This window comes from Notechis scutatus, chromosome Z, assembly GCF_049901735.1.
Source record: "Notechis scutatus isolate UNSWTSFEM ecotype Mainland chromosome Z, rNotScu1.2, whole genome shotgun sequence".
Classification (NCBI taxonomy): Eukaryota; Metazoa; Chordata; class Lepidosauria; order Squamata; family Elapidae; genus Notechis; species Notechis scutatus.
The window spans coordinates 96,603,462-96,630,882 of NC_142025.1; the positions used below are offsets into that span (position 1 = coordinate 96,603,462).

The 27,421-nt window shown below is 37.5% G+C and overlaps 1 long non-coding RNA gene across 1 annotated transcript in view; it reads right to left on the reverse strand.

Moving 5' to 3' along the window:
- Nucleotides 1–27,051, reverse strand: part of LOC148129016 (uncharacterized) — a 121,063-nt gene extending 94,012 nt beyond the window's left edge. The window contains exon 1 of the long non-coding RNA XR_015745607.1: nt 26,902–27,051. This is a non-coding gene — a long non-coding RNA (uncharacterized LOC148129016). The remainder of the gene's footprint in view (nt 1–26,901) is intronic.
- Between the last annotated feature and the right edge of the window lie 370 nt (nt 27,052–27,421).

Below are 27,421 nucleotides of genomic sequence, written 5' to 3' on the forward strand. Positions count from 1 at the left end.
CATTTTTTAAAATAAATGCCTCTTATTTGTCCCCATTTCCATTTAGTCTATTTTTTCTTTCTTATCATTCTTCATTCATTGCCTTTTTCTTTTCATTTTAATTTATAGTATTGTTTCTTTTCATTTTAATTTTAAAGAAAACATATTGTAACAAAATCTTCCTTTAACCTAAGCAAATTCCAATATGAGTGGGTATATAGCATAATCTTTGGTGTGGAAGGACAATTTTATTGCAGATTAAGAGTTTATAATATATTTTTGTTTTATATTTCTATGGTGCCACAAGATTTGCAATATATCAGTGCAACAGCAAAAAATACGCAATCAAAAATTAAATCAAGTACTAACTGAAAGTCAGATATTAGAAAAAATGTTCGAATGAGTTCTCCCAGCAGCATAGCTCTATTTAATGATATTGGTGGGTGATGGGGAGGGAAGTGAATGATGATGGTAGGAAAGGGAAACCCATAATCATTATATACAAATAAAAACAAGAATTAAAACCTTTAATATGCAACATGTTGACGAGCAGTAATATTAAATTTGTAATTAGCCACATCAACAGATCAATGTACGTGTTTATATTGGATCATAGAGTCCATTTGGGAATTTATATGCAAGGTGGGCTAAGATGTAGCCAGAAGCTATATACAAAGAATTGTTTCCCAGTTTGTTTAATCGCTATACATGTATAACTGTCTTTCAAAGGAGAAATATATATTCTCTATCTTTCTTACAAAAAAATAAAATAAAATTGGAAGGAAACTGTGGTATTTCCCTCCTATGATCTAAAATAAAATGTTTCTTTTTGTCTTTCTTGAATATTTTTTATTACAAAGGAAACAATTGCCAGCTTAGCTTCTGTTTTTACAATTTGGTTCTAATTAAGTTTACTCAGAAACCAGTCCTTTTTGCTTTCCATAAGCATAATCATATGACAGAATCCATCTTAGACAATATCAACAATTCAAGAAAAAGGCTATCCTTTATTGCTAACAGTCCATAAACTTTTCTTCTCAAACATTCTGTTTTCCACATATCTTCTTTGTTTAAAGTGCTAAAATTTTCCAACAAAGCTGCAAACACCTTGTCACATATGAAATCATTAGCAAAGTTTCTTTCTCTCTTAATGTGAAAAATGATTCTGAACAATACACAGGAAATAACTGGCATACATTTGCTTCAAAGACCAGCATGTAATAGCTAAATTCAACATGTTTTACTAAGACATGGCTCATACTTTAATTGTGGTTTGTAGATTAAGCATATTCTCTCATATATACATATATACTTATATCCATCCATCCATCCATCCATACATACATACATCCATCCATACATACATATATATATTCTTAAGTTTTCGCGGGTACTTACATGTATGGTATTCAGCTTTGTTCGGGTATTTTCCCACGTCATTATAGTTGTGCTTTTAAAGTTGTAGCAACGTTTCGGCAGAATCTCATCTGCCATCATCAGGCTTCTGTACTGTGTTACAGCTTTAAAAGCACAACTATAATGACGTGGGAAAATACCCGGACAAAGCTGAATACCAGATAGATAGATAGATAGATAGATAGATAGATAGATAGATAGATAGAGAGATAGAGAGATAGAGAGATAGATAGAGAGATAGAGAGATAGAGAGATAGAGAGATAGAGAGACAGATATAGATATAGATGATATAGATATAGATATAGATTAGATATAGATATAAATATAGATAAAAACCACTTTATCAAAGAATGTGCTGTTGTTGTGAAGTCATGTCCAACCCATCCTGACCCCATGGACAATGTTCCTCCAGGCCTTCTTGTCCTCTACCATCTTCTGGAGTCCATTTAAGCTCACGCCTACTGCTTCAGTGACTCCATCCAGCCACCTCATTCTCTGTTGTCCCCTTCTTCTATTGCCCTCAATCTTTCCCAGCATTAGGCTCTCCTCCAGTGAGTCCTTGCTTCTTATTAGGTGGCCAAAATATTTGAGTTTCATCTTCAGGATCTGGCCTTCTAAAGAACAGTCAGGGTTGATCTCTTCTAGGACTGACCGGTTTTGATCGCCTTGCAATCCAAGGGACTCGCAGGAGTCTTCTCCAGCACCATAGTTCAAAGGCCTCAATTCTTTGGTGCTCAGCCTTCCTTATGGTCAAACTTTCACAGCCATACATTGCAACTGGGAAAACCATAGCCTTGACTATATGTACTTTTGTTGGCAGGGTGATGTCTTTGCTTTTTAGTATGCTGTCTAGATTTGCCATAGCTTTCCTCCCCAGGAGCAAACGTCTTTTAATTTCTTGGCTGCAGTCTCTATCTGTGGTGATCTTGGAGCCCATGCTTTTTTCCCCTCTGCTATCTAGAAGCTCATAAATAAGGATGATCCTACAGCACAAACATATACATTTTTGATTTCTTTTCTATATAATGAAAGATAGTTTGTTTCTAACTATAGATACCATAATATTATAGGTAATAGGCTTGATTTTTCTTATGAAGTATATGGTAAAAAGTAAAAATGGATTTGCAATTGTGCGGTAGTTGTGCAAAGCTTATTTGAAAGCTAAGTCATTGATTTCCTTTGTTCCTTGTTGGAAATTAGTAGAAAATTCTTGTCCTAATGTTTGGCAATTTGCTATCTGATTTCAGAGATGCAATTTCTGGAAGCTTTAACTGTTTATTCAGTTGGTGGGGTGCCTTCTCAGATTAGCTTACTGTGATGATAAAAAAATAATATGCTTATTATTTTGGAATTGCTTTATTAACAATATTAGTAGTATATATAATTTAGGGTTACTGGTTTTAATTTTTCTACCAGAGGAAAAGAACAAGCCTATACAAAGTCTAAACTTTGAGAATCAATAAACAAATCAGTTTCATCCAATCTCTATGAATAAACAAATGCTACCTCATTATAACTTTAGTTTAATCTGCATTTTGTTAATTTTAAATGAACTATTTTTTTAAAAAAACCTCTCTTTTCCATTACTTATTGAGTTAGTTTTCAAATAAGAACATCAAGAACATAATCTATAATTATCTATGAAGAAGCTCATGTATTTAATATTCTGCCACAATCTTTTGATGAAATATATCCCTCTTTATCTATCATGTTGCTTTCAAGAACATGATGCAAGCATGCCTATCCAAGCCAGCATAGGAATGCTGGTGGACGTTCATTTTACTATATAGATAAGAAGAATGGAGAATTGGGAATGTTTTAAACAATGAGGCCATAAAATATAAGAGGTAAGATTTTTACATTTCTTACACAAAGATCTATGAGGTAAAAACAAAGTAGCCATTTTCTACCGTAGTCCACAGTGGTAATATTATCCTTCTACAGTAGATGCGTTATGCTACTTTAGCTTTTGTAGTTATCAAAAGCAAGACCATAGTAATTAGATTATATTACAAGATACATTCTAATTCAGCAGCTTCATTCTAGGATCCTTTTTTTATTGATAAATGCTTAACTTGAGTTCAGTGGCAGAATTATCTTGGAAGAAAATGTAATTAAACATACAGAATTATTGACATATCTGTCCAAAACATACTGTATATTCTGTTCAAAACAGACATGATTCCAGTGAATGAAGGCTGGTTCTAGTAAGGAAGTAAGTAAAGTATCAAAAGTGAGATTTTTAAAATATTTCTTCTATTCCACTTTTATTACTTTTATAAATAACTCAAAGCAGCAAACATACCTAATAGTACTTCTTCTGCCTACCCCACCCCCAACAATAGTCCTGTGAGGTAATTTGGGCTGAGAGAGAGAGTAACTTGAGTTGTTGGAGGATGAAATTGTATCTGTTTTATGTTCTGCTTCGTATTCCCTCACCAGCCACTAACCCTGGATGGGTGAGTGGGTGGGTGGATGGATATTTGCGTAGATACATATATTTTCCTGGCTACTTCTGAAGTAAGAATCATCTGTGATTATCTCAACATTGTTTATCAAGGGGAGGGATCACTCCTAACAGGAAAAATATTTGATATCAAATCACCTTCCATGGTGACTGAAATGCTGCATGTTGTTTGTCTTTATTGCTCTCTTGTATTTTAACTCTTCTGGAAAAATTATATTTTCTTGATTAAAAACACATTTGGACCTTTCTTAGAAAAGATACACAATTTAGGCTTCCTCAATCTGGCACTTTTAGATGAATTGGATTTTAACTTTCCAAATCTTCCACCATTGAAATCCAACATGTTTGGAGAGCATCCGATTGGTGAAAACTGCCAAAAGCTTGGGTTTTCGGAAGATGTTTTCTTTCATTTTGGTGCCATGTCAATGCTCTTGAGCAAATGTTAAAAATAGAGTTGGGAACATGATAAAAAAATCCATATGGTGAAAATAATCAGGATATTGAGAAGCAATTAAAAATATTAGATTCTAATCAGGGATGCTTGAGAAGCAGAAAATTTAGAAAACAAAAGTGTATAATCTGATATAGTCCATATTTTTCTTATTAGATTCCCCTTCTTAGGAGTGTTTGTATCCAGTGTGCCATATCATTTTATATTTCCATTTCCTTAGAAACTGGAAAAAAAAAAGAAAATTCCTAGAAATTTCTGAATCTGTTTATGTAAAATGTTTCTTCATTGTTGTAACTTTTGGTTGGTTACAGTGATTAAAATATAGCATAAATGCAGGCTTATGCAGACTTCTAAGAATTTACCTGCCTTAATTCATTTGAATTCAAAAAGTTTCCTCAAAGATATATGTGTTCACCAATGACAGAAGAAGGTACTTCGCTGCCTAAAAAGGAACAGTTATTGTGATGATAAAATGAGGGAAGACTTACCTCCCCCACCCATTGCCATCCTGAGTTCTTACTGGTCAATAAAAAGCAAATTTCTTAGTTTTTTTTCCCATGGGCAATAGCATCATTTTGTTTCCACTCTAAAAAAAACCAACATAACAAAATGGGATGTATTGGGCTTCAGTATCTAACATGGTAAGAACCCTTCCTTTAACTTGAGTGTCTGAATCTTCCTTCCCTGAGACAAGGAAAGAAACTTGATCAGTGACAGGGAAAATCAGTGGTGGGATTCAAAAATTTTTACTACCAGTTCTGTGGGCATGGCTTGGTGGACATGGCAGGGGAAGGATACTGTAAAATCTCCATTCCTACCCCACTCCAGGGGGAAGGTTACTGCAAAATCCCATTCTCTACTCAGCCCACTAACCTGTTTTCCAGCTCTGTTCTCCTGTGCAGGGCAGCAAAAGAAGACCCAGCCAATCAGCTGGGACTCGGGAGGCAGAGAATAGATGGGGGCGGGGCCAGTCAGAGGTGGGATTTTCCGGTTCTCCAAATTACTCAAAATTTCCACTACCAGTTCTCCACAACTGGTCAGAACTTGCTGAATACCACCTCTGGGGAAAATGTACACTAAACTTAACCCAAGGTACTCTTTCTGCTTTTTGTATGTAGATTCTCCCTCAACCTTTGTCCCTCTAAAACTGCAGTGTTTTAACTCCTTTCCTTTCCTTTCCTTCCCTTCCCTTCCCTTCCCTTTCCTTTCCTTTTCTTTCCTTTCCTCCCCCGTCCTCAGAAAAGAAGATAGATTCCAATTGACCAAGCAGGGAGATTTGCTTTTTCTGAATAAAGAGTTTGCACTGAGGGTTGTCAATGACCAAAAAGGTAACTAAACCTACTGCATTGATATAGCAAAGGGCAAATATAATGGTAGCTGTTAGTAAGTACATGGCAATTTATTGAGATTCATAATAGAAAACAAGTAACATATTAATGTAATATTGGATTTTCAGGGGATGCTGAAAAACCATCAAATATGAAGGCTAATTTCTAATGTCCCCTGAAGGATTCATTTTAATATGAAAACTTGCTCCCATAGCTAATGAATTACTGGTAGCCATGAACAAGCTGAATTTCATTCTATTATCCACTTTGGACTTAGTATTCTCCAATATTTTTCATTTATAATTCAGAGGACAGAAAACTGAAAAAATGGTTGCTTTTTTTCTTAATGTAGGTAAAGTTCTCTAAAAGTTTGACTCAATTTGTCTAAGCTTATTCTTCTTGATTTTTAATGATGGAGGCATGTATTAGTGCTATTAACTCTCTAACCTCAGTTTTAATCTATTTTATCTACTTTATGCATTATCTACCCCTTCTAGTACTGCACTCAAACTTGTCATGCCTTTGAATACCAATTGTTTTAAAGCTACAATAGGACTAGATTTATTATACTCGTGTCTGGAGTATGGGCTTTCTTGAGGCATCTTGCTTACTGTGGAAATATGATGTAAACAATAGTTTACATAATAGTACATAAACAGAGGCCTGTAGGGCAGGGGTCCCCAACCGCCGGTCCGCGGACCGGTACCGGCATGGAACAAGCCTTACCGGGCCGCTGGTTGCTGGGCGCCGCCATCTTTTTTGGTAAAAAAGCAATTTTTCGTCAAAAAAGATGGCGGCGCCAGCGCTTCCGGTGAGCTTTTCCGGGTAGAAAGCCATTTCTACCCGAAAAAGCTCACCGGAAGCGCTGGCGCCGCCATTTTTTTTGACGAAAAATCACTTCCGGTGACGTCACCGGAAGTGATTTTTCATCAAAAAGATGGCGGCGCCCAGCTGACGCCGGAACCGGGCCGCGGCGCCCAGCTGACGCCGGAACCGGGCCGCGGCGTCGAAAAGGTTGGGGATCCCTGCTGTAGGGGGCATGCATAAGTGCACCAATCGTTCCTACTGTTCTTTTTTATTTTTCTTATAAGTATCTATCTCATGATTTCAAAACTATGTTTATTCTTATACCTGTATCTTGTAAGCGACTGACAAATCAAATAAATACTAAAAAAAAATACAAAAATACAATGGCATATGGCAAGAGTTTTTCTTACGCAGTATTTCTTAGTTCCAAAACAAGTATGTGCACATCTCCACTATCACCACTAGAGGTCAGACAATGACTCTTTTGATAAAGATCACTGGTAATTTAAATTCCACTTTTGGATACCTTGGCAGGATCCTGAACATAATCCTCTTATTTTTCTCTTCTAACTTAGAGTTTTTGGAAATATCTTAGGTTTTAGAACAAATTTATAACAATTAGGGATTCTTTCCCTCTCTTTTAAAAATAATTCTTATGATAGAACACAACATAGATTTATTGATTCTTAACCTTAGCCATTTAAGACATGTCCACATGTCTTAACATGGCTCATGTTGAAAAGCATTGGATTAGAATAACAAATCACAAAATTGGATTACATTAAAAGAATATTGATAATAATGTAACACATGGCTAACTCAATAACAAATGAATATTGATTAAAAGAAGACAACAATATAACCAAGGGAGTTATTTATTTTAATATATATATATGGTTTACTATGCTGAAATCTCTTTAAATAGTTTACAATAAAAATAGACTTTTTCTAAATTTATTCTGGGAAGGCCTGGAAGAAAGTGAAAACTTGTTTTTCATTCTAAAAAACATGCAGACTGGAAGTTGTGCAGCTTTAGTTCCAACATTTTTGGAAACATCTATTTTTACAATGAAGACTGATTATACTCAACAAATTGGAAGTGAATAGGATCTTACATCCTTGTTAGAGTTTTAGCACTTTCGTTCCTCCTATGACACTGATATTGCAACTCAGTTTTGTTTAACATGTTGTATGACCGCAGATAATTGTGACTTATTTGATACATCTTTATCAAACTAACATTTAGCATGATATGTGATCCCAGTTGATGGGATTATCTAGTTAATTTTTTTTCAGTGGAAAGCTTGGAAACAGGAGCAGAATAGATGTGAATAAGATAAGATAAAAGATGAGATAAGATAGGGTAAGGCAAGGCAAGATAAGATAAGCTTTATTGTAATTTTTTACTGTGAGCACAATTGCACACAAGCACAGGCACACTCAAACTCACACACACATATATGTTAATCACTATTCATTTTGAATACACAGCAAAATACACAGCAGAATAAGGTATACAACTAGCCCTTGAATTTCTACCATAACTGAGCCCGCAAAACTTCAGTTGTAAATTCTGACAGTCGTTAAGAAGTTATCACATGAACACACCCAATTTTATGATCTTTTTTTCAGCAGTTGTTAAGCAAATCCTGGGTGAATGTGGCAGTCAAAATGAACATGAAGGTCGTTAAGTTGCTATAGGTAAACTGTAAAGAGTAAATGCTGGTTTCTGGAACAAGACATTGTCAATCAGGTCACATGGCCACATTTCTGGAACTTTGAATCTGGGTTGGAAGTAGCATTTTCGAGGTCATAACTTTGAGCAGTTGTTAAGCATGAGTTAAGGATTACCTTTAATTAACAGCAGGGAAGATCATCATTAGATAGCCCTAATGCTTTTTCTGAAGCCACAAGAATTGCTTGGGAACAGAATTGGTGAAACATTGAGAGTAACACTTGTCTTTCTTTTTCTGCTACTATTTTCCCAACACACTTTTTCTTGCAACCAATAGAGGAATAAATAATTTTTGCTAAAGTGCTGAGAACTTGGTTCACTTAAGCCTGAAATTCAAGTTTCTTCTGACAGCAGCTTCCCAGGATTTCAGACAAATTTTTCCAATTAGGGATCATTGAAAACTGTACCCCAAAGCTTTTTTTAATGCAAAATCTATCCTTTCAGTTGTCATTAATTTCCATCCCCATGCTTTCATATCTTCCTGAGAAAAACCCTCACTATTCTACTTTTGCTACAATAACATTACTATTTTAAGCAAATTGTAGCAAATCCATTCTGAAATCTCTTTCTTGTTTTTTTTCTCCAGCTCAGTCTAAAAATCTTACTCAGCCTTCGCAAAGAGATATTAATATGATTCATGGTAACAAACGGCAAATCTTAGAAAGATTTAACAGTTAAATCTTAGCACAGAAATAAATGAGGCTCAGCAGCCAAAGAAAGATAATATTATTGCACCACAAACATGCAGAGGGCTAACACTAGACCTGTGGAGGTGTCCTATACATCACTGTCAGCTAGCAGGACCACTGAAGAGCACCAGGTTGAAGCCAATTGTTTTAACATGCTACTATCACAGCAGCCAATCCTTCCTGGAAAGGTTAATTTCTGAAGGTAAACTAATTAGTGTGCAATTAAAAAGACAATTCATCACAAAACTCACCAGGAAGCCTCAACGAGAATGTGAATAAAGACATACAGATTTGCTTGCAACTCTGCCTACATTCTTTTGTACCAGACCTGATGCACTTGCATATTTTATTTAACAGGAAAATCTGTCTTCTTCTTCTTTTCTTTTTTTAGCTTCAGAAGTAGCATAAGTCAGAGATACAAAACTTGTATACTTCTTAAATCCTTGGCTATAGTCCCAGAGATTTCTAAGATGTCATTAATTCATATATTAGTAGAAAATGATCTGACCAATGAGCTACCATGCTAACAATATAAAGTTAATTTAATTTTAATAACATAAGGTACCTTATTTTAAATCACATTTGTTTGTTCTTGGCCCCACCAATTTCTTTACATTTACTGGACTACTTTTTTTTGGGCGGGGGGGGGGGATGACTTGGAATCCTAGCAAATCGCTCAAAACCTGAATATGGTCCTTGGTGCCTAAAAGTGACAGTTTGGTCTAGTGGTTAAGGCACCAGGCTAGGAACTAGGAGACTGTGAGTTCTAATCCTGTTTAGTTATGAAAGCCAGCTAGATGCCTTTGAATCAACCATTCTCTCTCAATCCAACTGTGCTGTCCACTCCCCACATGCATGTATAGCAAGAGTTCTAGAGATGTTTATTCTAACCTCCTAAACAGGTCCTTGGAAAGCAACCCTGTTGCACAAGTCTGGATGCCAGGCTCAGTAACAGTCATTGGATAACCGAGTGCAATGGGCACATACAGAGTCCAGGAAAGCAGCCTGTGATTCAAATTGGTCAGGATATACAGCACACAAGCACATTAGGCATGGAACTCGGCACCTTGCTCCAGCAATGCTCAAGTCTTCAGGGCAGATTGAGGTAGGCAACCCTGGTGCAGTCTTTCATGAGAGGTGAGGTTGCCTCCTCGCAAGTTGCTTAGCTGACTGGCATTGTGCCTGTCTCCTTTCTGCTCTATGTATCCTGGAACTTCCTGGCCAACTTGCTGCAGCTGTGACTGGCCTTGTCCAGCCTCAGCCTGTCACTCCTTCAATTGTCCCAGCTGAAGCTGCTCCATCAGTCTTGTACTCTCCTAGCTCCATGCTTTCCTCTGCTGACTCACCTTCCTCCGCTGAACTTGTGTCCAGAGAGGGATCCAGAGATCGATCTATGGCAGCAATTCACCTCATAAGGATGTTGATGTTGGGAAAATAGGAGGAGGAAAGGGTGTTGTATAGGTTCACTGCCTTGAATTATTTATAACAATAATAAAATCAGGATACAAATAAATAAACCTGTAAAAGCTTTAAAAAATGACAACACAAATGTTTTCATCATCTCACTCGGGATGATGAAAATGAACAATATGGACAGAAGGGTTGTCATTCTGTAAAACATCTGTTAAGTTTAGATCTGGTTCTGATTATAAGTGTCCCTGGTTTTTAAAAGTTAGCATATGGATATTTACAGGAGTTTATTTCTGGTCATTGGTTGATCTCATAATTTTTATAAACTATAAAACATTTCACAAAGTTAGAACAGATCTTGTAAGTGTTTTATTCAATTGGTACCATCCCTTTCAGGTATCTTTCTTTAATAAAATAGACAACTTATTAATCATAAAACAATTTATCAGGATATATAAATAAATATATATCATAATATATAAATAAAATATATCATGGCCATGAGTTTTTACTAGAAGCAAATTACTGAATAGATGAAGCATGTTTGGATAACTGAGACTGCCAAATTTTGGCATGTACTTTAATTGTTGCCACTGGTTTGGACCTCTAAGACTGATGCTAGAAGAAAACACGGAAGCAAGATAATAAGTGTGATAACTTTTTTTTGCTGTTTTTTCATATTAGCTTATATTAATTATTGCACTGTACAATGCATTTCAGTTTTAATAAAATATAAAATTTCCAGATTAAGCAGAAATTTTAATGACTTTGTGGACATGTCTGGCTGTTCGCTTTTTTCCAGTTGTTGTTTTATTATGTTTTTAATCGTTTTTAAAAGAACAAAAGAACAAACGAACCAAAGAGGAAAAAAAGAAAAAATAGTATAATACTAGTAAATGGACCAAAGAAGTACTAAGATTATAAAGTTAACTATTAAGCTTATAAGGTTAGTCATTTTTTCTTTATAAATTTCTTCAAAAAATACATCTAGAGGTGCAGCAAATATTGATATCAAATTTCTTTCTCTTCCAGTGCATCAAAAATACCCTGGAATATCTGAAACGTTGTACCTTTGTCTATCATTTTATAGAGTCCATTTTGCTTTTCCTGCCTAGAATTTTAATCTCTTCTAGTGGCCCATTTCTATATTCACGACATCTCAGATTTCATTTGCTTTGTTTTAAATTTTCAACTAATAATGTCTTTCTTGAGTCTAAACCATTTGTATTCCCACAGAAAATTTGTTCTGTTAATTCATTTTTTAATAAAACCTTAGCAAAAGTCCAAATTTTCTAAATTCACCTGGTCCTTTATTGCATTTAAAGCTTTCTTAAATTAAATTTTCATTTAGTTTTTTTTGTTATTTATTTTATATTTTTAAAAACAATTCTTTAAACTGCTGTTTGCTTTTCTTCTATTTTGGGATGAAATTTTACTCATCAGGTAGCTTTTCCAGCTTTCTGTTTGGAAGATCTCTGTTAAATTGTAAAATAAATGTAAATCCAAAGGTAATTAGAAAATGAGATGGTCCAACCTAGTGTCCTTAAAGGCTCTGTTGTGGTTGAGAGCTTGATGCTCTTGGTATGCCTACTTGGTATGACTGCTATCCTGTAGTTTCCTTGTTTGGAGTAACCATCCAGGCACAAGGCAATATCTGATCCTCTCCTTGTGTGAAGGGGTTCTGTGGGATTGAGTTTGCTAGTTTGCCTATTGTTGTCGCATTATCATTTTCATACTTTTAGAGAAGACTAATTTATCATTTTTCCTTTTGCTAAGCTTTCAGATCAGATAACTGGATGCTGGCTGAAATTATAAATAATTAAGTAAAGAATTATTTTTACAAAGTGAGGCAAGGGTCTAACTTTTTGGAAACTATGCTTTCTGACTACTCATAAGAACTCTGTACTTGTGAAAGCACCCATAGTTACAGGAACCATGTTATTCTAATAAAATATTATATTCCATAGCTATAATGGAAAGGGGATTTTAAAGTAAAATCTTGGGAAGAAGCAAAACTTCAACAAAAGCAGAACCAAACACAAGGGCTTGGAAATAGTGGAGGTTGGTGCTATCAAATAGTATTCTTTGCAATTGCAAAGAAAGCTGCAAGGTTGTATGAACGTAGCAACTTGTTTCAAGACATTTCTTTCTTCAGTATCATATTTACAGCAGCCACCTTTAAGGCAACGATCTCCAGATGTTTCATCATCCCCAGAGGAAAATGAGAGTTTGCAGTACAACACATCTACTTGGCATCAGGATAAAATCTATAGCGGAAATGCTTTTGTATTACAGGCATGTAAAATTTAGTCATAACTATGCTATTTGTTTCCAGACGCAGTTGTTGCTCTGAGGTCATACATTAACCGAGACAACATGATCCTTGCTTTGTTTATAAGACAATCAAATGCCGTACTCCAGTGTATTAAACGTAGGAGCAGCTGAAAATCATATTTCTGTTTATAGCAGGAGACTTGAAACAAGCCATAGTGCAGAGCTGTGATTACGGAATTGGTAGTCATACAAATTATACATGTGCAGTTACACAAGACCACATGCTTATTAAAATTAGGCTCTGGGGGTGAAAGTACTGGCCAATCAATTCAGCCACGCAAAGCAAAAAAGTGAAGGAACCTCAAATTTTAGGCCTGTAAATGCCTTTTTCTAAAAGGTAGAAGAAAATATTGCAAGACTAATTCTATAGTTTTAAAGCTCTCACTAGTAGTGGATGACACATAACACGCTTCTCCAGCAAACTTAGCTGTAAGCTATACTTTACAAAAAAGAGAACAAACCAGCGGTGGGATTGAAATAATTTAACAACCGGTTCTACCAATGACCGGCTGGGTGAGCATGGCTGGGTGGGGTCATGTGACTGAATGGATGTGACCAATTCTATGTCTCTCGCGTGGGTGGTTCCTGTATAGGCCAGGTGGGGTTGGGGATGGAATCCAGGAGTCTCTGGCGGGTGGGGCAGGAGGGAAAAATGATCTAACCTGTGTGTGTGTGTGTGTGTGTGTGTGTGAGAGAGAGAGAGAGAGAGAGAGAGAGAGATTGAAAGAAAGAAGGGGGAGAGAGAGCGAGAGAGAGAGAGCGAGAGAGAGAGAGAGCACATTGCTGCCAGCCCTCATATAACTCTTTGAGATTGGATCAGATCTCCCTCTCTCTCCCCTCTCTCTCACACACACTCACACAGACAGACAGACAGAGGTTGGATCGGATCTCTCTCTCTCTCTCTCTCTCTCTCTCTCTCTCTCACACACACACACACACACACTCACATAGACAGACAGAGGTTGAATCGGATTTCTCTCTCTCTCCCTCTCTCTCTCCCTTAGAAAGTCTGCTAGGCTGAGGGAAAGTGCATGTGCTACAGCATGCTGCGGATGCTCCCTGCTCGCCCCTTTGCCTGGCTTCCCTCCTCCCGCTGCTTGTGCTCTCCCTCCCCAGTGTCGCTTGATGCAGGCGGAAGCTCACAACTTCCCTTTCCAAGCCCCCTGTAGGTGAAGCTGGGCACAGATGAGGGCTGGCTTTTTGTCTAGGTTTGTCCAGCTATCAGTGGGAAATCGGCTTCCTCCCCAGGCTCCTGTCTGTCCCCCGACATCCAGACAAACCTAGCAAAAGCCAGCCCTCACCAGTGCTCAGCTTCACCGAAAGCAGGCTTGGAAAGGGAAGCCAGGCCGGTGGACAAAATCCGTGTTTGGGAAGGACTCTGCATCCACCCACTCAGTCAAGTTGCAGGAGAGGCAGGCCTAAAAGGTGGTCAAGCCTCACTGTGGCCCTTTGGCTGTGCATGGTGGGCCGGGAACTGCTGGTCTCCCTCCCCCACCATTGGTCTTACCTTCTCAGGCCAGGTGAGGAGTGGCTGGGCCTGGGAGGGGAGAGGCAAGGGGCACCCACCTGCAGGTTAATGGGGTACCCATTAAGAGGCCATCCGGGTAGCCATGCAGCACAAGAAGCAGCTCATGTATCGTGGCGCTGCATGGGGACTGGGCCTGCCTGAGCCTCTCTTTGCAGGAACCCCAACTATGCCCCTGGCCTCCTTAAGGCAGAGCCGGCTCTGACCTCTAGACTGGTCCCCTGTGAAGCCCATTTTCTGCCAAGGTCCCCTGTGAAGCCTCGCCCGCTGCCTGCTGAGGGGCACTTGGACTCCCAGTGACGAGATGGGGTCCTTCAGGCACTAATCTTGGCTGCCTATTTAGTAGCAGAGTGCAGGGCCAGTTACAGGAGCGCTGAGGTGCCAAAATGGCCTTAGGAGAAGCAAAGAAGAGCTACCTAAACAAGAGCTACCTGTATATAAAACTGCGCTGTGCATTCAGAAAGTAGGTAAAATGCCTCTCTTCTGAACAAGTTAAATAGGTTATATGTGCAAAGTCATGCTCTTCTACAGTACAGTAGTAATTGGCAAGCTGTTTCATGATTCAAGTACCTGGTCATTAGAAAGTTGGAACCAGCCTTTAAGTCAGGGATGGGCAATTAATTTTCAAAAGGGGCCATTTGAGAAACTGGGACTGTTGTGGAGGGGTGCTGGCCTGCCACAGCCCTGTCCCCTGCTGCAGATGCTGTATCATTATCTGTCTCTGATGCCATTACCCATCTCTGCTACCCAGTCTCTGCTGCTGAGACCCCACCTCCCACTGCTGCTGCCCCACCATTGCTGCCCCCACAACAGAGTGGTATTCAGCAGGTTTTGACCAGTTCTGGAGAACTGGTAGTGGAAATTTTGAGTAGTTCAGAGAACCGGCAAATACCACCTCTGACTGGCCTGGCACCCCTCTATTATCTGCCTCCCATTGAGTCCCAGCTGATTGGCTGGGTCTTCTTTGGTTGCCCTACACAGATGGCGACGCCCAACTAAGAAGGTGAAGCTCTCGCTCCTGGACCACTATCTCCCTATAAAGCCATCACCTGCACCAGAAACCACTTTTAAAGCTGCTGTTACACCAGTAACCATGAGTAAACCTGAGTCCAAAAAACAAGCCCCAAAATGCTAGATTCTGAAGCTGTGGAGCCCAAATATTCCTGCTAACAGATCCGGAGCCCTCCTCTCCTTCCCCAGAGAAGTGAAGCCCTTTCCTTCACTCGGAGCCTGCCTGCGGAGTTCTAACAACCTACCTTCATTTAAATCCCTCACACAGCTGATAGAAGTTATCTTCCACGCCAGACAATGCATTTCCTTTAATATCCCCCACGCAGTTTTCACCGCCACATTGGTCAGCTGGCAGAAAAAAAAAAAAAACGAGGGAGGAAAAAGCCCTGAGGCTCTTAGTAGCCAAAAGTCACCCTGGACGGCAGAGGAATGCTTTTGAGACTGACTCGAAGAAAATCTCTCCATCCGAACTAAAAAGAGACTTAGCATGGCTAAATCAAAGCTGTGACAGAAGTAAAAAAGAAAGGAAAGATCTTGTAACAGCGTGCTTAATCTTGGTAAAAAAATCACTCCAATTTCTGCAGTGGAATTTTCCTTGGAAAGTGGGACTCTAAGGAGGAAAATAGCTGCGATTAACGATCTGGAGTTACTGTCAGATTTAGTTAAAAGTAAAGGACAGATTGGATTGGTTAACCCAAACTTCTGGACTGTATTTTTACTACTACTCAACTTGAAGAGCTTTAAGAAACTATTGCAAAACAATCTTATTCAGAAACATATTGATTGTAGACAAAGTGTTTAATTCAGCAAGTTTTACTCTATTTCAAAAACCCTTTGAACATTGTGTTACAACCTTTTGTTTACAGAGTAATAGCAATCTGCTATTACAAAGAGCAATAAATTCCTCTCATTCAGTCAACTACAGCTGCTAGTAAAACAATTAACCCTTTCCTTGCAGACTCTTAATACTACCTCATTACTTTAATCAAAGACTGATTAATTCATTACCTCAAAACTTACAACTTTTCTACCTCATCACCTATATCAACGATTAGATAATCAATTTCTATAAAATATTTTATTAATGGTTTAATTGATTTATTGTTTTAATTGATTAGTGTGATTAGAGTGTTTAGTGCAAATAGTGTGATTACTGACTAGTTTAAAAGATCAAGATTCATGTAATTTAATTGAATAGTAAAACCAATGATTTAGTGAATTTAAATGAACAGTGTGATTAATGATTAGTGTAATTAATTGATTAGTGATTAGAGTAATTAATTGATTAGGCTGATTGTTGCTCAGGAATATTATCTGACTAGAGAGATTACTGCAATTGATTGATTGGTCTGATATTGGCTATATAGATTACCCAAAATTGTTCCTTTAATTAATTCAATCAACGTACTATCTTAACAAACCTACCCTGCCAAAAAGAAAATCCAATGCCAAACCACAACCTAAAGAGAAGATAATCCCCACCAATGAACCACAAGACTCCTGCACATGCCTTAAATGCTACAAAAATCTAAAGGATAATGAAAACTCCATCAAATGTTCTCTGTGTAAAAAATACGCTCATCATGACTGCTTGGGATTAACCAAGCAATTTATTCAATACCTGGAATCATCCAATGAGTAAATTCATTTACACTATAAATTCACTCGCCAAAACCAACACCAACCATAAGAACCTCCGTTGTCGCCCTGACCTAACCATACAGCAACGTGCCCGCTCCCGTGTACTCCGCACCGAACTCAAAAAACGTCTAGACAATGGAGAGAAGGACCTGTACATTGACTACCATGCTGACTGTATCAAAAGTAAGCCACACAACCCGCAACTCAGCTTTAACCCTCAACCACAACCCTACCTCAACCGATCCACCATCACCCAAGACTAGGCATGCACGCCCCTAACTACCTCAATTCCAACTATGGCTGGTCTTAAATGCAAACTACTCAATGCAAGAAGCCTCGTGAATAAAATACCTGAATTTTTCCTCCTACTAAATATGGCTAAATTCGACATTATATTTGTCTGTGAAACATGGCTCAATGCATCTCTCCCTGACTCCATTACCACAGTAAGAGACTATCATGTTTACCGATCAGATCGTGAAATTCGTAGAGGAGGTGGTGTTGCTATCTTCTATAAAAAGTCCTTACATCTAAAAATATCCAAGTTACCCAGGAGCTTGCTCTTCCTGAGACCATCATCTGTGAACTATCCTTAAATATCACAATTCGATTCTTACTATGTTACAGAGCACCTGATTATGACATCGAACATGTAAACAAGCTAAATACATTACTAACATGGGCTGCATCCTGCCCATACCCTTTTATCTTTCTTGGCGATTTCAATCTACCTCATATTGACTGGACCCTAAATGATTGTACAACTGAAATCATACACACAACCTTCTACAATGCTATTACAAATCTGGGACTGGAACAACTAGTAACCAACAACACTAGACTAAACAACTGCCTCGATCTCATCTTCTGCAATAGTTTGAATTTAATTTACGGAATACAAACTAAAGAACCCTTTTCCAGCAGTGACCACAATATGATTGACTTTTGTCTCAACATACGCCCACACAAAAATCACCACAATGATGTAATCCCCAATTGTAACTTCAAAAAGGCAACTATGATCTTATAGACAACGATCTCTCATCCCTTGATTGGCAATCTCTATTCACTGGATGCAACACTGTTGAAGACCATTACAACATATTTTTACTTGAAGTCAAAAGAGTCATCAAACTATATGTACCAACAACAACTCCCAAAACAAAACAAAAAAGCAGATTACCCATAACAATAAGGAAACTTCAATCCAAAAAGAGATCACTCTGGCGGAAAAACAAATCTGGTCACGTTGCCAATTTCAAAAGCCGACACAAAAATTTATGCCACCAGATAAAGACCGAATGCATCAATTATCACATTAAACAAGAGGAAAACCTTCTAAGCACCAATTCCACCCGTGCTTTTTACAATTTTGTAAACAACAAACTAAAAGACTCAAGGTCTATCCCACCCTTGATAGGACCTGATGGTAAAGACTGCAACGACGACACCATTAAAGCCAACATCTTTAACACATTCTTCGGCTCAGTATTTGTAAACAGCAATGGATCATGCCCAGTATTTCCTAGCCGTACCATAGATAACAACAATGATCTAATACATATCGATTTTACAGAAGACAATGTTGAAAAAGCACTACGCAATCTAAAACCATCTCTATCTATTGGACCGGATGGAATATGTGCCTACTTCTTAAAAAAGCTATCCACTGCCATAGCCAAACCTCTAAGCATAATCTTTGAAAAATCTTTCAGGACCAGCTCCTTGCCTAACCTATGGTCACAAGCCACAGTCATCCCCATCTTCAAAAAGGGAGACCCAAGCCTAGTTGAAAATTACAGACCAATCTCCTTATGCTGCGTCACCTGTAAAGTCATGGAATCAATTATTAACCAATCCATCATCCTCCACTTAGAGACAAACAACCTACTCTCCAATAAACAATTTGGTTTCAGAAAAAAACTATCCTGTAATCTGCAACTCTTACACTGCAAAAACATATGGACGACACAACTCGACCAGGGCAAAGCAATAGACGCAATCTACATAGACTTCTGTAAAGCCTTTGATTCAGTGGTACACGACAAACTACTCCTAAAAATAAAATCCTATGGTATCTCTGGACAACTGAATAACTGGATAGAAGCATTCCTGGCAAACAGACAACAAATGGTCAAAATTGGGAGCGTCCTATCAAATTCTGTACCTGTCAATAGTGGTGTCCCCCAAGGCAGTGTTCTAGGACCAACTCTCTTCATACTCTACATAAATGACCTCTGTGATCATATTAAGAGCAATTGCGTTTTTTCGCTGATGATGTAAAGCTGTTCAATACCACAGACAATACTGCTACCCTACAAAAAGATCTTGACTATGTATCAGAATGGTCAAACAAATGGCAACTTCAAATCTCAACAAATAAATGCTCTGTCTTACATATTGGCAAAAAAAATCAGAAAATAAAATACAAGCTGAATAGTCAAGATCTTGTTGATGACCCAAGCTCTGTAAAGGACCTTGGAATACTCACCTCTAATGATCTAAGTGCTAGAGCCCACTGCAACTACATAGCCAAAAAGGCATTAACCTAATCCTACGTAGCTTTTTCTCTGGTAATATCACACTACTAACCAGAGCATACAAAACATTTGCTAGACCAATACTCGAATACAGTTCATCAGTCTGGAACCCACATTACGTATCTGATATTAGCACAATTGAGAAAGTCCAGAAATATTTCACAAGAAGAGTTCTCCACTCCTCTACTCGTTGTAGAATACCCTATGCCACCAGACTTGAAATTCTAGAACTAGAAAACCTTGAATTACGCCGTCTTCGGTCTGATTTAAGCATGGTATATAAAATCATACATTGCAATGTCCTACCTGTCAATGAATACTTCAGCTTCAACCATAACAACACAAGAGCACACAATAGATACAAACTCAAAGTTAACCGCACCAAACTTGATTGCAGGAAATAAGACTTCAGCAATAGAGTGGTCAATGTCTGGAATACTCTACCCGACTCTGTAGTTTCTTCCCCAAACCCCAAAAACTTTAACCTTAGACTGTCTACTATTGACCTCACCCCTTTCCTAAGAGGTCTGTAGGGGCGTGCATAAGCGCACCAACGTGCCTACCGTCCCTGTCCTATTGTTTCTCTTATTCTTCTTTTATTTTTCTTATATGTACCCATTTCATGTATTCACAACTATGTATACACTTATAATTATTATCTTGTAAACAATTGGCAAATCAAATAAATAAATAAAAATAAATAATAAATAAAATAAACGGAGCTGGAAAGAAGGTTAGTGGGGATGGGGAGAGAATGGGGATTTTGCAGTATCCTTCCCACCAAGCCATGACCAACAAGCCATGCCCACAGAACCGGTAATAATTTTTTTTGAATCTCACCACTGCCCCACAAACCCTGCTGCTAATATCTCCAACACAGCCAACACCATCAGTGTCATGGGTCAGATTGGGACCACCAGCAGGCTGGATATGCTTGGAGGCAGGGGTGGGATTCAATTTTTTTAACAACCGGTTCTGTGGGCATGGCTAAGTTGGTGGGCATGGCTTGGTGCTCATGTTATTGGCTGGGCGTGGCCAATTCAATATCACTCACATCAAGGCACACATCTCCTCACCTGGCCTCTCATGACTGTGGGGATGCTGCAACAGTTGTAAGTGTGAAAAAAGTCACTTTTGTCACTGCCATTGTAACTTTAAATGGTCACTCCACACAAGCAAAGTATCAGCAAAGGAGGGGACAAAAACTCCAGAGAAGTTCCAGAGACAGGAAGTCTAGTCCTGCCAAGAATGTAATAAGGGTTAATGGAGAGGCAGTTTCTGTAAGCAACACCAGAATGTTTCCTTCCTGCCTTCCTTACAGGATTAGACCAGTAATTTCTTCTAACAACCGGTTCTCCGAACTGCTTAGAATGTTAACAACCGGTTCTACCGAATAGGTGCGAAACTGGTAGAATCCCACCCCTGCTTGCAGGCCATAAAATGCCCAAGTCTGCTATAAATAAATAACCACTATTAAATGAACAAGTTCTAAACAATTGCTTTAAAAAGCTCTCCAATTCCAAAAAGTATCAGAGGTTTCCTCTTGAGTTTGGAACTTTCTAAAAGTATCTAATTAGGAAGCCAAATATGCTCTAATTTCAGTTTTTTTGCAGTGTATTCACCATAAATTAAGGGGAAAAAATCTTCTTACCCAGTGGATAGCAGGCAACTAGTTCAATTAGAGGGTACAGCATTTCAGCGATGTTTTGAATGCTGTATGTATAAAGTGTCACTTTCATGTGTTTTTCTTTTTCATATCTGGACTTTTATCTGCATTGTTTTGAAAAGCGAATGTGCCACTAAATCATTCCTCATGGGCAGGACTGCACAGCTGTACAACTATCTCTTGTTTTATTTCAGATCTTTAAGGGTTTTTTTGGAGGGAGTTTAGAGTCTCTGCTTTTGAGCTTTGATCAAGAAAATCAAAGCACTTCCTCTTGGATTTTTGCTAGATCTGAGTGTAGGGGAAGAACCCTTTAGAGCCCCTCAGCTGGACAAACAGTGTGGAGCAGTTAACTTGACTGATGGCAGCCAATTGTAACTCTTTCAGAGGGAAGATTCGTGAAAGAATAATATCCTCATCCTCCAAATTAAGAATTAATGTATATTTTTTATTTGGTATGCATTATTGAATAGAGCATATAATAATAATAATAATAATAATAATAATAATAATAATAATAATAATAATAATAATAATAATAATAATAATAATAATAATAATAATAATAATAATAATAATAATAATAATAATTCCTACATTTTAAATTTTCCCATGCAAGAGAATTATTTTTCTATATGCAGAGGATTTAATGTTTACATTAATTAGCCTGAGGCTAGATACAGTAGGTTATCGTGTCCTTAGCTTGGTGGTCAGTCTTCATTTGCCATCTCCTCTGATTTTGGCTGCCCTTCTCATTAACTTTCTCTGCATTTTAATACTTTACTTTCTGTCTTTTCCTATTCTTCTTTTCTCCTTACTCAGTCAACTAGGAGTTTTAAAGAAAAAGCTATTATATACACATATCTTTTTTCAAGTATTCTTCCTCAAGTTTTCAAACAAATGAATTTTGATTTCACCTTTTTTTTGTCCCAGAGAACCTTCTGATACCTTAGCAATTTTAGGTTCAATGGAAGCAGGTTCTTTAAGGGCATACCTTTGGTTTAAGGCAAGGTGTCAAACTCGCAGCCTGCAGGCTGGATGTGTCACATGCTGGCTCCGCCCCCACCTGGTGTAGCAAAGAGGGGGAAAGTCCTGATACCTCATGTGATGCGGCTATCACGCCACTGTGATGCCACGAGTTTGATAATCCTGGTTTAAGGAATCAGGTGATGACTTACAGATTATTCCACTTGAGAAAAATTCCTAACAGTGTCTTCCATATGAAACTTCCTTGTACATTCCCCATCTCCTAACTGCACAAAAAAATAAGACTACAAAAAAACAACAACAGGTACTTTAAGAATTGCTCTCAGCAATCTACAGGAGGAAGTCAATTGGAAGAATGGATTCCAAACTTGCTTAAGGTCTCCCCTGGTAGCAGTCCTGGCTTGGACAGTATATCTTGGCTTGCTTGACTAAATGCTTTATTGGAAACCTCAGCAAGGCTACACAACAGTGTTATTTAAACCCCCTTCCTAGTGTACCACTTTAACTGATATTGCAGATTTAGCATATTATCTAGATCTGAAAAGCTTCCTGCCATCTTGGATCATCTTAACCTGGAGATTATGTTTGTGTTCATTTAGAGCATCTGATTAAAATGATTCAAGATGGTGGCTGTCTAAGGTTTCCATGACGTGCAAACAGAAGACGCCATGATATCCCAGTTGTCTTTGTAGAGGACTGGGCAGCATGATTTCACCATAGTTTCTCTCACTGAAGTGAAATATAATGTATGGTCACCCTTTGAACTGTTCTATGTTCCCATTATGCTCATGTATTTATAAAAGTATGTTTGCTTGTATGTGTGTAACAATAATGGGAAAAAGAAATGCTGCTATTTGAGGGACATTACTCATATCTTTGTCTGGAGTTTAGAAGTGATGATTGACTAATGATATGTCAAGAGTCTATGATGCACAGAACACCAATTAAGTTGAGTATGTTTAAATTGACCTTTGGATAGCATCCTTTAAAATACTGTCTTAACCACAAATTATCTAGATCCAGTAACCATATTAACCACGGTGTCATTATATCTAGGCTGGAAAAATTGAATGACAACCAGATAGCAGCAAATTTCTGCTTTCATTTTTTTTTGGTAGCCTGTTTGTTTGTTTTTTTGTCTGGGTGTGAAAGCTGTAACATTAGGTCTATATACATACACTTGAGGTTTTAAAGAAAATTTAAAATTGTGTGTGTGTATCTACATCTTCTGGAGACAAGCTGTTGCATTGATTCATTTTTCTAAATGTCAAGAAATTTCTCCTTAGTTCTAGGTTGCTTCTCTCCTTGATTAGTGTCCATCCATTGTTTCTTGTTCTGCCTTCTGCTTTGGAGAAGAGGGTTGACCCTCTCTTCTTTGTGGCAGCCCCTTAGATAATGAAGCACTGCTATCATCTCATCCCCAATCCTCTGTGGCCTTTTTTCATTAAACTAGACATACCCAATTCCTGCAACTACGTATTATTCTTCATATGTTTTAGCCTCCAGTTTCCTAATCATCTTTGTTGCTCTTCTCTACATTCTTTCCATCATCTCATCATCTTTACATCTTTTTTATATTGTGGCAACCAAAACTGTATGCAATATTTCAAGTATGATCTGCTACAATCTATTCAAAATTTGACCTAATTTTCAGTAATGTATTGTACAGTATATTATTACTCTATGATATATTCCCAGTACGATTACTTTACATGAGCAGAACTGTTCTGGGTGGCTTGTTGTCAGCTATCATTAAAGAATGCAAATAATGCTTTCACTTTCATTTTGTAAAACTACCATAAAGATAATGATTAAGAGCTTGATTTTCATTTCAGAATTTTCAAGTGACAAAATGATAGTACCATTAGTGTCCACTATGTGGCAGCAGGTGACCAGAATGATAAAGATATAAAATTAAACTGAGAGGTTCAGATTCAGATTAACAGAGTTGGAAGGGATTTTGTAGTTCATCTAGTCCAACCCCACCCACCCCTGCCCAAACAGGAGACCCTATACCATTTCTGACAAATGGTAATCCATATTTACTTTTTTCATCCCTCTCATTCAAAAATCATTATCATCCAATCATCCTACAAATTCCTTATTATTACAACACAGAGAACACCATTTGTGTTCTGGAGAAAAATCTGTAATTAATAAAAATATTCTTGCCTTTCTTTCTGCATATTCACAAGTAATTAGATAGATTTAGACTACAAAATCGCATGCCTTGATAGGAATGGGATTCAAACAGACTTTGTAGAATATTGCTTGTAAAATTTATTAAACCATTTTTTTAAAGAAACATGAAGAAATGTGCATGTCTGTCTATTCATAATTTTTTTCTTGAAAATATACATTTTTTTCAACAAAACAATAGAATTATAATCAGACTAAATAAACTATTCCTAAAATCTTGCTCAGAAAGACTGCAGGGATTTTCTTGAAAATATACCTTTTTTTCAACAAAACAATAGACTTATAATCAGACTAAATAAACTATTTCTGAAATCTTGCTCAGAAAGACTGCAGGGATTTGCCCAGGCAATTGTCAGTGGTTAGTAAAGAATACATCCAAAGAATGAAAAAAGTTTGCTAAAGACAAAACTGAGTGGTGGAAATACCATCAAAGATGTTAATACTGGTTTATGCCTTATATGATATGGTGCTAGAATTATTAACTGGGTACAACCTGAATTGAAAAAAGAAAGCTAATCAAGAACACCAACTAGCAGTTTAGAAGACATGATAAAAATTCCTTAATTTCACAACACATGGATATACTTGACAATAGTTTAAACAAGGAAAATATGAATATTCCAGACCAAACCAAAAACTCCAGAGCATTCCTGGAATCCGGAAATTCAGACAAATTGGTCATCAACAGGATCATAGATAAACAATGTCTACACATCATTCAAAAGAGATGATCAAGAAAACCAAATCACCTTCTCATCAGCAATTGCATTTGTTTTCTTTCATTTCAAGATGAGATTGTGGAAGACAACGTTACTGACATATTTAAACTAAAATAAACAATTAATAAGCAAATCTGTTTTTTTTTCATTATTGTTTTGGGCTTAATGGAAAAAAAGGACACTTTGATCCCCACAATGGATGGAAAAACTGATGGAATTAGCCGAGGTGGCTAAATTGACTGTTTTGATTAAAGAAAAAATAATACAAATATGTTTTGTGGTTTTCTATTTGGAAACCACTTCTAGATTTTGTGCTTGGTGGAAAAAAAAATGAAACTTTGATTTTGGGTTTTACCAATTAGAAAGATTTGTTGTTATAGAAAGTTGAAAGTCGATATCTTTTTTTTTTTTTTCCCCTTGCTTTCCTCCACTATCCATTTCCCCTACCTGAATTTCCCTACTATTTACTTTTGTATTCTCTTTGTAGGCTATATTATACAATAATAAAAATTGTATAATAATTTGGGCTTAGCTAGTCTAGTAAAGAGAAGGACCAGGGGAGACATGATAGTGGTCTTCCAATATTTGAGGGGCTGCCACAGGGAGGAAGGGGTCAAGCTATTTTCTGAAGCTCCTGTAGGCCAGACAAGGAATAATGGATGGAAACTGAACAAGGAGAGATTTAACCTGGAAATAAGGAGAAACTTTCTGACAGTGAGAACAATCAACAAATGGAACAGCTTGCCCTCGGAAGTTGGGGGAGCGCCATCACTTGAGACTTTCAAGAAGAGATTGGACTGCCATTTGTCAGAAATGGTGTAGGGTCTCCCGCTTGGGCGGGGGGTTGGACTAGATGACCTACAAGGTCCCTTCCAACTCTGATTATCTGTTATCTGTAAATAGTATTGTTCAGTATACTATTCTTTTGTCTCATGGCATCCATATTAATATTGGATACAAATGACCACATATAGGGCTTCAATAAATGAAGTAATGATGAAAATAGAGAGAGAGAGAGAACTATTAATGTATTAATTATATAAATTTTAATCACTTCCATTTTGCAGATAGGGATTGTTTTAAAGCTACATTAATTCCAACATATCACATATACCTTTACTTCCATACATTTTAGAACTGTGGAAAATCATGACAGAAATTTTTGGCAATCTGTGGTTAAAAAGAATTTGGGAGGTGTGCATGGTATGGAGTCTCAAGTTACCTACTCATGCACATTTTCTGTTAAAAAAAAGAATAATGCAGTTGTCCAAAGGACAGGAACTTCATAATCCTAGTGTTCACTGAAGTACCACATCAGGGGTTTGAGTGTTCCACTTCAGGATGCTACTTGACTGAAAAAAATCTTGTAACCAAATGTCTCTGTACTTGAAAAGAAGAGTCTAATCAAACATGTCAAGTACAATCCTTTTTCATTTTCTTCTTGTACAATCATAGGAAAAAAGAAAGAAAGAAATGGTAAGGAAAGAGGAAATAAAAAGAGTGGTTTTTTGGGGGAAAAATTACAATTTCTTTTTAAAAGTACCATTAATGTAAAGATACCTTAAATTTATTTTAAGTATTACTGAAAACAGAACAATTAAAAATGTAACCAATATACTAAGAATCATCTATTGGAATAAATGGTTATGTAGAAACTTTTACTAACGTTCATTATAATTGATAATTCTTATATATCTTATACATGGCTTATTTGAGTCTGTGTTGTCGCCGGAATGGTTAGGAGGGGGTTTATTATTTCTTATGTTTATTTTATTTTCTATATTGTGTTTTTATTGTTTGTAACCTGTGGGCGGAGTAAGCAGCTATATAAATTTTCCAAACCAACCATCCAACCATCCAACCAACCCACCAACCAACCAATAATATATACACACATACCTGTACTTACATTCTTGCTACCTTTGCTAATTACTGATTTGACAAAGCTATCCTCAATACAAAAAATTAGGCATAATGTAATATTTTTAGAGTAACTTACATTTCAGGTGTGATACAAATCCACATGCAGAATTATAGTCCACAAATGGCTTCCAAGAGGAATTAAATTGCATAAAGGTAATCCTTAATATGCATATTCCTACTACAGTTGAAAGTTGTGATGGTCATAAAGCGAGCTATTGTGTTCTACGACTTTGCTGAGTCAAGTCTGCATTTCCAGTGGGAACGCGGACCTCTCCTATTGGCTGATGCCGTTTGACAGCTGACTATAAAAGGGAACTGACAAACGGCATCAGCTGTTGCCTGTCCGCCAGCTGTCCTGTTAGCTTGCGGCAGCTGTGGCGACCCTTTATTTTTAAATAAAGTTTCTGCTGAATGTTGCTCTGCGTTCTTCACACTGCCCATTTTATACTGGTGATGAGGATGGGATTCAGCTAAAGAGGCACCTGAGCACAGTCACTGAGCTGTAAGTCACTACTTGAGCTGAAAGTCACTATTCGAGCTGATTGTCACTGTTCGCGAGCATGAAGGAAATATTCTCTCAGCAGCACCGCCACGAC